Raw genomic sequence first — 17090 nt, 5'->3', positions numbered from 1 at the left:
TTCTTTGGTCCTCTTGACCTTCTTAATATTTCTCCCTTTTACACATTTCACGAAGTTTGCCTCATGACCTAATATTCCTTAAATAAGAAATTAGAATCTTTTCCATTTTCCATCATCTAATTTTTTTAGATGGATTAGGTAAGATACAATGTATCTACCCCATATCTTGTCTTTTCTAGAAACTTCTCCTAGAATCCATTTGAATTTGACTAGAAATGGTTTACCTCAAATTCTATACCACCAACTTATCATCCTTATATTCTACTTGGTTCATAGATTTCATGAAAGCAAGTTTGTTGGCTTAGATTTGGCAAATATTTGACTATTCAAATAATGTAATAGCTAGGCACTATTGAACTTCTAATGATCAACACATACTATGTCACTTGACATCAATTGTGAATTTACTTAGTATCAACTAAGTTTTACTACTGCTCGACACCTAAACTTGATCAACACCAACTACTTCACTCAACACACTAGAATTTGATTTTACTCAGCAGTAACTATTTTTTTGCTTAGCTTACATACTAACTTTGCTTGGCACCCACTCTTAACTTCAGTCAAGCTTTGCAAATAGTTTTGATACAAATTTTTCTTCTAATGTTTCTAAGTGTAGCCGACCTCTATAACTTCAAGTAAATTATCAATACATTATTTTATCATTGTCTTAACTAATCCTTGTACTTCATTACATAAACATAACTCAACCTTTCCTCTAGGTGCTATTATTACATCTTAATGTTTAAATCCTCTTCATCAATCAACTAAGTGATAGTACTTGGATCTTATAAAAAATTATCTTACAAGAAAATAGCATATTTGACATCAGTGGCAAAACAATGATTGAAACATTCTTCTTTAACAATCTCTCTTTCTCATCAATGATCTTTTCAATCTGATTTCAACACTAGTATGCAAAGTTGGATAAGCATTTGACGAAGCTTGGATATACAAAATATATGATAGATAGTATTCTATACTGAAAATAAATTGATGATGGTTTGATGATTTTCGTAATATTTTTTAATGATATCATATTTGGAGGAAATGGTGATGAAATCACAAGTTTTCTAAAGAGATGGAGAAAGAATTTGAGATGAGTATGATAAGAGAAATGAAATATTTTCTAGGATTATAGATTGTACAAAATAATGAAGGAATATTTATTTCTTAGACTAAGTACTTGAAGGATTTACTGAAAAGGTTTGGTTTGGAAACATGCAAACCCATTGGAACACCTATGGTAACTAGACACAAGTTATCTACAAAGGATGACACGCCTACTATTGAGCAAAAAAGTTATAGGTCTATGATTGGAGGATTGCAATATCTGACTCACAAAAGGCTAGATATATAAAATATAGTTGGAATTGTTGCAAGATTCTAAATTGATCCAGAGAAGCACATTATACTAGTTAGACATCTAAAGGGAACACCTAATTTCATATTGTGGTATGATAGATCTAATGACATTACTCTAAGTGCATATACTAATGCTGATTAGGCAAGTAGTATGGATGACAAAAAGAGCACCAATGGTGGAGCCTTCTTTCTTGGAGGAAGATTGGTTTCTTGGTTAAGCAAGAAGTAGGATTGTACATCACAAAGTACAATAGAAGAAAAATATGTTACAAGAGCTAACAATTGTCAAGCTATTTGGATGAAGCAAATGCTGAAGGATATAAGGATAGAAATTAGTGAACCTATTGTTATACATTGTGACAACACAAGCACGATAAATATGTCTAATAATCTAGTATTGCATTCTAAGCCCAAAAAAAATTCTATCAAGTATCACATGTTGAGAGAGAAGATTGCAAAAAAGGAAATTAAATTGGAGTATGTGAGTAGTAAAGAATAGATTGTAGATATATTCACTACGCCTCTTCCCAAAGAGACTTTTGAGTATTTGCAAGGTATGCTTGAGGTTATGCCCCTTTCTAAATTAGAGTAGATAATGCAAGAGTGCATCAATCCAGTGTAAGAGAGAACCATTTTTTTTTTTGATTGAATATTGATGCTTCCTATATGGGGGTGTATCTATGATGGACAAAGTCATCTATGACTCTTGTTGGATGTTGTTAATTTGAACAGTGTCTTTGGACACTTGAGCTAAGTAAGAATTAGTTGTTGTAGAGTTTGATGTAGTAAAGTTGGTTTTTGAAACCTTTGACATTGATGTCAATGGGGGAGAATTTTGGTATGAAAAATAGCATGCTCAAAAGATGTATAGCATGATAGTTGGGAGAAGTTTGACATGATTAGAATATGTTCAGAAGAAGTATAGTATGGAATGATAGTTTGATAGAAATCAAATTGAGGTATATCAATGGAGGAGAATGATTAATGAAGAGGATTTGAAAAGAAATATTAATAGTCTTATTAGTATTCTTGGAACTCGATGTTTTTTTATCTATATTACCATCAATGCCAAAGGGGAAGATTGTTGAGAGATTTTTGGAAGCATGAATGCTAATGATATTCCTATGAGGGAGTATGGTAGATATGATACTATGATAATATGTTTCATTCATGATTGTGTTTTTCATTGATGTCAACATAGTACTCTTTTGTGGTATTTAATAGAAAAACAACAGAAAGATCAAGTTGGTACGATGGCTAGTTGATTATTCCTACTATCTGGCATTGTGGGAGATACATCTACCTATCTAGTATATGTAGTTAACATCTAAAGAAGAAATGATAAGTTTGGAATAAGCTATGTAAGTTTTGGTGATGTCTAATCTAAGATAGAGTTTACTGAGCCATGTTCTGGTAAACTTGTTATATCTCTTAGCAAATTTGTTATCCTGATAATTAAGGTTTAAGATATGAAGAAGACATATTGTTCATGACATGACTAAGATCATTTTTCCTAATATTGTGTGTACAAAAAGATATTCAAGTTTCAAAGTGGAAGATTAATGTTATCACTAAGTGTAACATTTTCTTAATGTGGTCCTATAATAATTAATTGAGAATGTCTAACAGCCGACTCAAAGAATTTTTTTATGGACTCAATATAAAGGAAGGAAATTTTCCTTTCTCAAGCATGACATAGAAAAGTAATTTTATAAGCACTAGAAGAGAAAAATGTAAAGTTGAGAAGAGAAAATTGGAAGTGAAGGAAACTTTATTACCAAGGTTTTACTAAGTGATCTAAGGTTTGATATTTGGATCCAAGGTTTGTGACCTAGTCTAAAAGGTCTGATAATGATTGGTTCAGTTGAAAAAATAAATGAAAGAAGAAGATAACAGTAAATTGCATGTTTGAGTAGTAAGTTCTTCTTGTAGTTAAAATTGAATGTTTGGGCAATAGGCTATTTTCACATACATTGAAATTACAACTCCTAATAGGGTTGGCACAACTCCTAATAGGGTTGAAATCTCCTAACATGGATTCAAAGTCTCCTAACATAGACTTATATATACTGAATGTTTTAATTAACTCCTAATAAGGTCCATCCTCTAACAAGGAATATTTATATTGGTACATCATCTTGTGGGCATCATTCCCATCGAGGTTTCTCCTCTAATCAAGGGTCTCCCTAGTTAACATATCTAGTGTAATTATGTATGTTCATCTTATTATGGTTACTATTTAATTTGGTTGAATGGTTAAGTTTTTTTAAAGAACATAAGCATTTTAATTGTTGGATAACTAATTCACCCCCTCCAGTTATCTTGGTGGACTATTGTTTCTAATACTAATGCTCTCCATGTTTTTGTTGAGTTGAATCAACATTAGCTTGGTAAGGTCAAAGGACATGTTGTTCTTCACTACCTTGAGAGACATATCAACTACCTCACTGATGAATAAAGCTATAATTTTTATGTACTATCACATGGATTCTAAATTTCAGCTCCATGTCAGTCACATTGTTGATCTTCATACCTCTTCCATCCCACATGATAAGAGTTTTTCTTTCCATTTCTACTTGACTTAGGGCTTTGGTAGACTTTGTCTTATTTAACATTGGGAGCATTGTGATTCGATGAATCATTTCATTCATTATTTGAATAGGTTGCTCCAACCATAGCTGCCTATTATGTACACAGCAAAGGATAAACCTTATCCATTTTATCTAAAATTCTCATGGCATATGTGAAATGTGTATTAAACCCTTGGTCTCCAAATATTGATGCTTGGGTTTCAATTCCCCACTCATACATAACTTTTCCAAAGTCTCATTCATTTCTAGGGTTTCAGTATCTTGTATTGAAAATGTGAATGAATATAGTTAACAAGTAGTACCTTTGGTGAAATCTATGACTAAGCTCTAGTTGGATCAAGTTCTTTCACAATTGCTAGACTTTAATTGAAGTCTCGTGCCTTTTCATCAACTCCTTGAACCAACATCTCAAATCCTATATTATTTTTGCTAATGGAGGATGCCATGCTCGGTAGGGTTTATGAAAACATGAAAATATTCAACAAAAAACCACATAGATCTCTTTGAAGCACAAAAATTGCTCTTCAAAAATAGTTGTTCCAAAATTCATGGTGATAAATGAATTTGATTTCATTCCTTTTAACATTTTTCACTTTCCAATCACCATAAATACTTGGTATGATCACTTGATTGGTGAAAAACTATTTTCCACTCAGTTTGATCTTAGTACTTGCTAGAGTCATTCATAACTCAATGTCCACACAATCTTTTAGTGTATTCCAACCTTTCTAGGTAGGGTCTTGCAACCTGATCTAGCTCAACAAGGTCTTGATTTTCCTTAGACACTTGTTAATACCTTTTCATCTTGAATGCTAATATGGATCGTTACTTTTGACTGACTAGAACTAATGTAAGATGTCTGCTCCAAAGTCTTAGCTCTAATTATCCTTGTGGGAGATCAAGTAGAAATGCTTGAGTCACCCAATTTTTGAGTGACATGTGCTTCATGGAACAAACTCGTATTCTCAAAAGATTTTGGGATCCATTATTGCCTTATCTACTTTTTGATGTTGTCAGCCTTGGCTTTCTTTTCATCTTCAATCCTTCTAGTGTTCATACAGTTATTGGCAAGGTGTCCAATTTCTATACAAATAAAACATGTTCTGGTGGTTTCTCTTCTCCTCATGTGATGTTTCACACAATTTTATCCAATGTGTCCAAATTCTCCATAGTAGTGGCATCTACACCATGTATTCTACTCTCAACCAAATATAGCTTTCACAATCTGTTCTACTAGGTTCAATATCTTGGTTTTTCATTCAGAATATTTTTGCTCATGCTTCTTGCATTTGTGACATTTTCCTTAAATTTAGGTATCTATTTGCATTCATAAGCTCTATGACCATCACTATTGTAATTGTAACACTTTTCATTGAATTTAGCTTTACTATTACTCCAACATTTATTTGATGTATGATCTAACTTACCATAGTAATTGCAAGTAGGCCTTTGATTCTTTGGAGCTCCGTACTTGGATGATTCACCTTCTTCTATGTATCTTATTCTTTCTTTTCCTTTCTATCTATATTAACTTTTCTCATTCAATGGATTCATTTCTACTTGAGATTTCATCATCATGATTTCTTCATTTGCATTAGTAAGTTGATCAATGAAGTTTTCCTATTGAAGGGATAGATGCTGAATTTCATTGTTCTTTCCTTCTATTTCTTCTTTGTCCTTTTCTTTTTCTTTCATGACTTCACACAATCTTATTGACTGCATTTCTTGTTCTCTTTTTAGCTTTCTAATGTCTTCTTGAAGGTTGCAATTATTTTCTAATAGTTCTTTGATTGCCTCGTCAGCTTCATTTGTGTAAGAATTTTCCCTGGGGAAAAATGATGCCAAGATCAAGATGCTCAAGCACTAGCACAATATGGAACAATAAAGGATGATCATAATAACAATAATGAGAATATTGGATAATGGATGAATACATCATAGAGGGTGCCTCTATATAAGGGCAACCAATATGTCTAAAAGTCACACAAGAGATAAGGATTACAACTCAACACATGTCCACCAAAGGTGGATTATCCTTGATTGAGCACAAGAGTTTTTGCAATGATGAGAGGATAAGTTCACATAGGTGTATCTCATAAGAGATGTTGTAGACACCATGTGCTCTAATAAGTTGCTAACTCCTATGTTGTCAACAAGACAACTCATATGACTATGCATATTCCTAAGTAAACTTAAGTAAAGTGTAATAATAATTAATTATAATAACATCCTCCTTAAATGCAACTTATTGGAATGTACTTAAGCTCACGAAGCTAATTGCAATATGCAGTGTGGGTCTTGGCTAGTAGATCATGTTAGGTACCCATGTACAAATGCAATGCTCTACATATAATGTAATGTAATCTCTCTGAAAAAAGAGAAAGAGGGAAAATGTCATGGGAAAAAACTCCTCCAAAAAGAGAGATGAATAAAATAAAGAAGAGAAGATTCATTTGACCCCCTTGGTGAAAAATCTTGCACCCCCAAGAGATCTCACAAATGAAGATACTTGACCTCAGTGAAAGGCTTGGTGAAGATATCTGCAATCTATTATTCTATAGGAAAATACTATAATAAAATGGTGTACTCATGAAATAGCTCTCTGATGTAGTGCATATGAACCTCAATGTATTTTGTGCATTGATGTTGCACTTGATGTTTTGAGATTTCAATGGCACTCTGATTATCACAATGTATGACTGTGGTTCTAGGTATATGAAAACCAAACTCCTTCAGAATATGTTGTAACCAAATAGCTTCTGTAGTTGCATTAATAGCCCCTCGATACTCAACCTCAATAGATGAAAGAGCAATATTGTTATACTTTTTACTCTATCAACAAATGGGGTTGGAACCAAGATGAAACATGTATCTTGGAGTGCTTTTGTAAGAATCAAGATCCCTTTCATAGTCTTAGTCTGTGTAACCCACTAACTGTAGTCCAATACCAACTTCAGAGCATATCCCATATGTATGTGTACCTTAGATATAGTGTAAGATGTGTTTTGCTACCTTCTAGTGAAGCTCATGTGGCTCTTGCATGAAGTGAGAAACCATGCAAACTACAAATAATATGTCAAGGTGTGTATGTGTCAAGTAGATGAGTCTTCCAACCATTTGTCTATACAAAGTAGCATCAACAAGTAGAGGGGAACACTTTTCTTCTAACTTAACACTTGAAAGAAATGGAGTAGATGCAACCTTGTAGTCACTCATGTGAATCAAGCAAGTACATCAAGAGTATATTTGGGTTGAGATAATGTGATTCTTGATGAAGATTTTTGTATCTCAATACCAAGGAAATAATGAAGTAGACCCAACTCTGTCATGGAAAATTTATCTTGCAAAGTAGACTTGACACTATCAATGATGGATGATGTACTACCTATAATTATTAAGTCATCAACATAAAGCACAAGTATCAAGAGAGAACCATCCTAGTGAAGATTGTAGATATTTGAATCTCAATGACATCTTTTGAACCTTGCTAAGAGAAGGAAAGAATCCATCTTGGCATACCAAGCTCTTGGAGCTTGTTTTAATGCATAGATAGACTTTTTAAACTTGCAAACCAAAGTAGAATCCTAAATGAAACCCTATGGCTGCTCCATATAAATCTCCTCATAAAGATCACCATTCAAGAATGCACTCTTCACTACATCCATCAAATGAACAACCCATCTCTGAGCTATAGTTATAGCTAGTGTCAAACAAATGGAGTTCATTTTTGCAGTAGGGGAAAAGGTCTTAGTCTAGTCAATACCAAGCACCTGAGAGAAACCTTTTGCAACAAGTCTTACCTTATACTTATCAATACTTCCATCTACTCCAAACTTGGTTTGATAGATCCACTTACATTGAACCAATTTTCTTTCCTTGGGAAGAGAGACAAAGTCCCATGTGTTGTTTCTCATAAGAAAATTGTATTCTTCCTCTATTGCTTTATCCCATTCTAGAATTCCTGAAGCTTCTTTGAATGATTAAGGATCAAAAGTAACTACAATATAAGTATGAGTGAGTGATTTTTTTTGTGATTTTTTCCTCCTAGTATTTGAAGGATTCCCTACCAATGGTCCTATTGCATCTAATGTCTGTTGAGCCCATTTTGGTCTAGTGTAAGAAGATGCAGAATTAGAAGGCATTTCCTCAACCTCATCTATCTACTATCTCTATTTGGGTCATGGAAAGACATCTTCCAAGTCACTATCATCATTGTCACTTGCTTCAATGAAGGAGGAAGAAGGAGGATGAAGAAATAAAGCTTGGACAACTTTCTTCAAAGTGTACACTCCTCTCATAGAACATTTTAGGTGTCTCTAGATCCATCAATTTGTAGGCTCTATGAGATTCTACATTACCAACAAAGATGCACGGTTTACTTTGAGGTTCCAATGCCTTGCATTTCTATAGAGGTATGTGTGCCCATGCTAGACAACCAGAGACTCTAAAATGGTTTAAAGTAGGTTTCCTTCCATTCCAAGCTTCAAAAGGAGTTAAGCCATCCAAATCTTTATGAGGACTCCTATTTTGGAAGTAGTTTGCACAATTCATTGCTTCAACTCAAAAAAATTGATTAAGAGACTTATTTAGTAGCATGCAAGTGGTAATCTCCTTTAGGGTTTTGTTCTTCCTTTCTGCAACACCATTCTTCTGTAGAGTGTATGGTACTAAATGTTGAGTATAATTCCATCTTGAGTACAAAAAACTATAAGTCTTGAGTTTACATACTCCCTTCCATTATCTGTTCGAAGAACCTTGATAGCTTTCTCTAACTATTTTTCTACCTGAGCCTTGAAGGTGAGAAATTGTTCAAACACTTCACACTTATAAGCCATTAAGAATACCAAATTCCCTCTTGAGTACAAAAATCTATAAGTCTTGAGCTCACATACTCCTTTTCATTATCTATTCAAAGAACCTTGATGGCTTTCTCTAACTATAAGTCTTGAGTTCACATACTCCCTTCCATTATTGTTCTGTTCTTCCTTTCTGCAATTTCCTCTTGATTACAAAAATCTATAACTCTTGAGTTCACATACTCCTTTCCATTATCTATTTGAAGAACCTTGATGGCTTTCTCTAACTATTTTTCTACCTAAGCCTTGAAGGTGAGAAATTTTTCAAACGCGTCACTCTTATAAGCCATGAAGAATGCCCAAGTATAGTGAGAATATTCATCAATGAAGGTGAGGGCATAGAGAGACTTTCCAAATAATCACACTAGAAATGGCCCTCCCACATCACTATGAACTAGGTCAAAAAAACTTTGTGCTCTCCAAGACTTCCACTTGTCAAACTTTTCTTTTGGATGCTTGCCAAGTGTGCAAACTGAACAAACACCATTTGAGAACTAGACTTGAAGTAGATCATGAACCATGTTCTTGTTGCTAAGCTATTGAAGATACCTATAGTTGAGATGTCCAAACCTCTCATGACATAGTTTTCTTTCTATGTTTGAATGAATTAACAAGGCTTGTGCATTAGATTTAGGCACAAAGGAAGAGGAAGCTTAAAGCCTTGAATCATGTTTATCTTCACCTATTGCAATCATATAATCATCTTTGATGCTTTTCACAACAACTAAATTTGGAAGAAATTCAGCCTTGTTTCCACCTCAAGGGTGAGTGATTTGGTAGACTAAAAGAAGGTTGGAGGTAAGATTAGGAACATAGATAACATCCTTGAATGCTCCACTTTCCATCTTAACTTCACCTTTTCCTTCAACTTCTACTTTAGTATCATCCCCTACAAAGATGTGAGGTACCTCTAAAGTTGTCACTAAAGAAAAATCTCTCTTTGAAGCCCACATATGATGTGTGGCACTAGAGTCAATAATCCATTCCCCCTGACTGATAGTGTTTGTGAGTAAAACTTGCCCTTTTCTCTTAGAATATAAAGATGAAGACCCCTTTTCCTTATAAGAATTAGGCAATCAAACATTGTGCTTCAACATGATGTTTTTCAATTCATCAATTTTCTTGTGATAACACTCCTGTTCAACATGACCAATTCTTTTACAATAGACAGACTTCTTCTTTTCCTGATAGTTTTCCCCCTTTTCGTTGGTACTAGGAGAAGACTTTCCTTGTTGCTGATTTAATTTACATGGTGACTTTTCTATGTCCCCTTGTTTTTTATCTTTCATCTTCTTCTTTTTACCCTTGTATTTGTTTGAACTTTCACTACCTAGATTTTTGGAGCTCTCATTGTTAGCCACCAATGCCTTAGACTTTGAAGAACTGAGAGTCCCCATTGTTATAAACTTAGCTTGTTCATTTTCTAACAACTAGGCATATTATTCAAAAGTGATTTTCTATTAAGAAGCCCCTAAGGTTTCCTTTGAGGTATTGAAAGTAGAGACAAATGTGTAGTAGTCTAATGGCAACTTATTCTAAATTAGATAAATCAACCTATCATCCTTAATGGGACTACCACAATCATCAAGTTTTGTTCTCAACTCAATCACCTTAATGATAAAATCCTAGATGGAATCAAAGTTCTTAGGATCTAGGGAGATAAGTTCATCTTCAATCTTGTAGACATCCTCCTCAGTCACTTCCCCATATAGTTGTTTAACGACATCCCAAGTTTCCTTGGATGTATCATATTTTATGATTTGATAAAGGATCTTGTCATCAACCCCTAACCTAAGGATTCCTAGGGATTTTCAATCTTCTGATTCCCAAATGAATGCTTTAGGCACTTTATACTTAGTACGATTACAATAGCCACTTTCCAATTTAGGGCCTAAGTGGACTTCTAATTTTGTTTTTTACAACATCCTCTTCGAATTCAAATCTGATACTTAGCAATGTAGCTTAGATATACAAAAATTTTGAAGTTTGATCAGAGTAATACAATGCAAAGAAGGATCTATTTCTAAAAGTGATGTTTCTATCCACACAAACCTATAATCTAATTGTAGATTTGGAAATTAGATGAAAAATTATGCATTTTCAAAAAAATGACACCTGAATATGTGTCTAGAGCCCATACAGAGCCTTTGAAGTTGCAAAATACAGGATTGGATAGGTACAGTCATGAAAAGCTAAATTTTCTAAAAAATTCATGCACCAAAAGTAGAAAATAATAGCACCACTAAAAAGTTTAGGAAATTCTAGTTCAAATCAAAAAAATTGCACTTAATTTGGAGTTTGGATGATGAGATATGGCCTCTAGAAGTTGGACTATCAAATCAAAACTACATATGGTGAGGGATTTTCCCTAATGATGTCAGAAAATAAAAATTTGGCATGTGGCTATCCTGCTGGTAGGATGATGAGGCAAGGTGATGTGTTCTCCAACAAATCCATTGTCGCTACGTGAAACTATTGACTAGGCCTAGAAGACACATGACACATTTGGTAGGTCAAGTGATGGTAGCATGGCAGAAGGAAGGTGGAGGTGTAGCCAAATGGTGTCACCAGAGGAAGGTGGAGGCGGCACCAAATGGTTGTATAGGCAATAGTGTACAATTTTTATCCCACATGCACCATTTTTATGTTCTTTACAGTATTTAAATACCATGCTCTTTGGCAAGAGTAGTGGCTTGCAAGCCTATTGGATTGTGATGAACACTGGTTGATCTTCAGTAGTTACCACAAGTGGTTTGTATGCCAGTTATGGTCTATGTTGATTGTTAATCTATTAGTGGTAAACAACTTGTATTCACTAATAGCTTCTATGGTTAATTTGGATCTCATGTCTATTTGGTGTGTGGACTGTGTCTAATCATAGGCGGTTAGAGTTTAACCACCCAATTTTCCTACAAACAAAAAATGCTCTCCTACTAGCCTAAAAGGCCAATTTTTTTCTATAGATGTTTGGAAATAAAATGAAAATATGAAAATAAAAAATATAGATTTGAATAAAAAAAGTGCAAAGAAGAAAATAAAAATGTAGATGTGAAAAATTAATTGCATAGATCTATAGTGATCGTACAAATTTTGCGAATCAGGCCTTCAGGTTCTGGTTTGCGAAAAAAATTTGCCACAAATTTGACTATAACCTAGGCTAGGCAAATTTATAGTCAAAATTCATCGAGTAAATCCTCCAGACACAATGGCGAGGTTAGATCTTGCTCAAAATGCTCCCAATTTCTATAGATACTCTAGATCTAAATCTTAGGGCTCCGAGAGGTGAAGCAAAAATGGTTTCCAATGGCTATGTGAAGGGATCTTCTATGGCTCTGATACCATGTAAGAATTTTCCTTGGGGAAAAATGATGCCAAGATTAAGAAGCTCAAGTACTAGCACAATATGGACCAATAATGGATGATCATAATAACAATAATGAGAATAGTGGATAATGGATGAATACATCATAGAGGATGCCTATATATAAGGGAAACTGATTTTTCTAAAAGTCAAACAAGAGATAAGAATTACAACTTAGCACATGTCCACCAAAGGTGGATTATCCTCCATTGAGCACAGGAGTTTGTGTGATGATGAGAGTATAAGTTTACATAGGTATATCTCATAAAGAGATGTTGTAGACACCATGCGTTCTAATAAGTTGCTAACTCTTGTATTGTCAACAAGACAATTCATATGACTATGCATATTCCTAAGTAAACTTAAGTACACTAAGAATTTGAATAGATATATTCAATTCTTTCTTCAGTGTAGAGTTTTTCATTTAGTTGTATTACAAGATCTTTTCTTCTTTTCAAGGATTGAGAGTCTTGCTCCTTTGATTTCTTAAGTTGCCCAATAGCCAATTATAAATCTAGCTTTTCATTGTCAATAGCCTTATCAAGTTTGAATACCTCCATTGCCTTTGATATTTGCTCAAGCTGTTAAATTTCTTCTTTGAGAACCATACAAATTTGATACCAATTGTTCAAAATATAAGATAAGATAGGTTACTGAGAGGGGGGGTGAATTAGGAAGCAATAAAACTTTCTCAATTCACCAATTAATTCTTCATATGTATTCTGATCTAATTTCATGCATGAAACATTGAAAGCATTGAAACATTCATAACACTTTGGCACAAGATATGGTGACTAAGAAATCTTCCAAATAGAAAGTAAAATTGGGGTGGAGATAATACCCACAAGATTTAGTACTTTAGTATAAAGTTGGCTGGTTAAGGCTTACAATTCATCACTTCTGATGATCTATTCTATTAGGAGAAATAAGGACTAGTAGGTCCACCTTGTGGAAGGATTTATATAACATACAATTAATTATTCACTTTATAAAGAGATTTACAAAAGACTGTTAAGTCTACCTTGTGAAAGGATTTAACTATTGCACCTATTAGGATGAACCAATGGCTGATCTTTGATGTACAACTCTTTTTTGTTGGTTGAGATTCCTTTTGAGTGTAATGATCACCTTGCTATGATAGATAAATCTTTGCTGCTCCTTATACTACTTGTAGCCTTCTTACTTTGCACTTCTTCTCTTCTTATATTCTACATATATATCTCTTTTGGATGTGATAAAATACATTACATATATACCAATCCAAATCACAATTCATTAAAGTTGGCTACATAACAAGTTTCACCAAAATACACAAAGTTGACCCAACTGCTAGCATTTGGGTTTTGAAGACAAACTCAATGAAGTTTTGATACTGAACAACTATTTTCAACACTTGGCATCATCATGATCTTGATAGACATAGAATCTCAGTTCATATTAATCACTTCCAAGAAGTCTAAACTTGGTCAATATTGGTGACTTGGTTAGCACTAAAAAAGTTAGCATATAAATTGAATCACTTGGTTGACATTGCACAACTCAGTTAACACTAACACTATGAGCTTGGTAAATACTAGATTCACATCATTGATGCTACAAAATTGATAAACACTGGAGAACTTGGTTTTCACTGTGCAACTCAGTAACACTATGAGGCTCGGTTTACACTAATATTCATCAACTTGGTAGATATTGCTCGATATGAACTAAATACTATTTTTGGAACTTGATAGTAACTATAGAACTTAGTAGAACCTAAATTACTTGGTTATCATAGTAAACTACAAGATAAGCTCGGTCGCTACTAACCATTTGACTAAGTGTGAGTCACTAATACAAAAAATTGACCATAATCTCAACACCTTTCCTTGTCCTTGTGTTCCTAGTTTTTCCTCTAGGTATTCAATCAATTTCTTTCATTTCTTCTCCATAGAAGCTATTTTGATATCAACAATAATTCTTTCCTTAGCTTCTTCATAATTTCCAAAAGTCCTACTTCAGTATCAATCTCATCTTTAAGTAATGCAACAATATTTGTACTTACTAAAGAACTATCAATTTCATAGTCAAATGATTTTAGCCATGGCTTCCTTGGCTTCACTTCCTATAAAAATGTGTTATCTGTGTCCATTAAAAAGCATACATCATTATAGTATATCATTACTAGCTCTTCTAGTATTCTCATCATCATCTTCATTCTTTGTTTGAATTCCTCAAAATATATGTCCATGACATTTTTAAAATTTTCTCCTAACTGAGTTATGTATTCATAAATTTCTTTGGTCACTAGCTTGCCTTGCTCCCAAATAATATTTCCAATACTAGGAAAATACTTTTGAACATAAAAGAAAATACACATGGTAAATGATTCAAATTCACATGTAGAATTATTTGTCTTCTTGATAGATATCGATTTTTCTTCCAATTCTAGTTTTTTGCAACTTGACAAGATCATATTCATGATATTTCATGACAACCTTCCATGCCTAGTTAACTTCCATACACGGCACACTATTTGGTCTTCTTGATTAGTAGAATTTGTGAGAAATTACTCTCACTACAAATTCAATCAATAGATTAGTGATGTTCAAGATGGACAACCTTCATCCATTCCACTCAGCCTCTATATTTGCCTTAATGTATTCATGAATTAGACACCGCATGGTCTTCTTCTTATTGAGAAATGGATAGCTTGTAACCTCATGAATCATTTTCTTTGATATCTCAACTAGTCCATTGTGTAGCTATGACTTCATATCATGGATCCTACTCAATATAACCTTGATCCATTTGATCATAAAGTTCCATGGAAAATCTACAGCATGAGTTAACCCTTTCCTCTTGACAATTTTGATTTCATCCTTCATAATTTCTTCATCACACAATCTTCATATGCCTCTTGGATCTCATAGTCACCAACCTATCCAATCTTACACATGTAATAACTCTATACATCATGTATCATGATTACTTTAGGTGGTATAAAAGATAATGCACCCACTGAGTCACCTTTCATTATGATATCAAGAATAGCATGAAATTTAGGTGGAGGACAAGCACCAGTCATCACTAATTGAATGTCACTTGTACTCCTTCACTTTTTCATGTGGATGATGAAGCTATCATTTTTCTCTATTAGGGTTTGATACTTCCTTTCTCTAGATAGCTTGGCACAACTCAAATCTTCACTTGATCAAGCTTCTATTCAAAATTTTATCTTAATCTCCTTAAGATCTCAATTGAAAATCTCTCAAATTGTTATGTGCTCTCATAATCTATATGCAAATTGTGAAACATTGTCTTCAAATTTCAATATATACTTCCTTTTTCTTGAATTATGGTCTTCATTAATGCTATGTACTCTGGTAGGTGGAAGCCAATTGTCTTGGTTGATATTGTGCCTTTTGAACTTAGTTTTCACTATATAGCTTCAATATATTCCTTCTAGCTTGGTTTGTACTCTAGCTACGCATCTGAAGAACTTGGTCTATATTGCAATGCTCAGTCAATATAGATAATTGTATTGATGTTTGGCATTACTTTTGTAAATGATTCTTTCACACTAGTCTTCTCATATATCTATTTTTATGCATATTTACTTATGAAAATATGAACTTTATCTCATTTTATATTTGTGACTAATGTAGGATATGTCATTTAAATATATAGTTCCTTACATAACTTTGTTGATTAGTTTGAGATGATATGATCACCTCCTCCATTGGATTGGGTGATCTCAACTTCATTTATTTCATTTTTTCCCTCTTCTACCTATCTATTCCAAGTTTGTTTCATCTCCTTTCTTATTTTTTCAATGTCCACTTTGCATTTACCCTTGGTGTGACTTTGATTTGACATTGGTACTTGGGTCCTACAGTTTTTGCTTGAATTTCCAAACTTGTGAAATTTGGAATATACATTTTTAGGTGCATAATTCTTCTTTTTATTAGTCTAATAGGACCTTTTCTATGATCTGCATTCATATACTCTATTTCCAAAATTTTAACAAGTTTACAAGTAGCCTTCAAATCTAGGTTTAGTAGATGCATTCTTCATTCTTGATCTACACTCATGTATTTGATGACCTTGCTTCTTGCAAAAAAAACAATAACCATTAAATTTAAGTTTAAGGTTTTGCATACTAATTTTTCTTCTGTAGATGTTTGCAGTGTGATCAATTTTTCCACAATGATAACATTTTGGCTTGCCTTTTAACTTTGTATTTCTTAGTTCTCTATTCTTGGATGATTCACCTTGCTTGATAGATGAATGTTGCTTTGCATGACCCAATCTAGAAGTGTTGCCAGATAACCTCATTAGTTCTTCAAAGTATTTATTGGCTCATTAGGCTTGCTTAATTTTCCCACAAGTTTTTCTCAATCTCTAGTTCATTTCTCACTAAGTCATTCTATGATCTCAGATTTTCTATTTCCATATCCTTTATGTTCAACTCCTAATTTGTAAGCATCAGTTGATTCATCATTTCTAGTAGAGTATTTGTAAGCTTTTACCATCAAATCTCCTTTCTTCAAGTCTAATTATCACTTTCCTTTTGTATTTCTCAATGAAAACCTTGTCTTCCTTAGCTTTCTTCTTTTTTTTGGTCACTTCACATAGCCATATTGATTGGATCTCATGTTCCCTTTTTATTCCTTTGACTTCTTCATTGATGATACTATTCTTTTCTAGTAGATCTACAATGACTACATCATTGTCACTTGAGATTCCAGTTTCAAATAGTCCTTAAGTATTAGCTTCTTCATAATTCAACTCATTTAGTTGAATAGCCAACTACTTTCACCTTTCTAGGGATTTTCTCAGTCCCTTTCTTGCTACCTCAAGTTGTTGCAATATAAGTTGGATGTCAATCACTTGATTGTCAATAACATTTCCTAATTTGTAAGCCTTCATTTCCAC

Source organism: Cupressus sempervirens, chromosome 2 (genome assembly GCF_028749045.1).
Source record: "Cupressus sempervirens isolate cs-2001-9-10 chromosome 2, ASM2874904v1, whole genome shotgun sequence".
NCBI classification, from domain to species: Eukaryota; Viridiplantae; Streptophyta; class Pinopsida; order Cupressales; family Cupressaceae; genus Cupressus; species Cupressus sempervirens.
The sequence above is the reverse complement of the archived record's forward strand: the minus strand, read 5'-3'. Positions refer to the sequence as shown.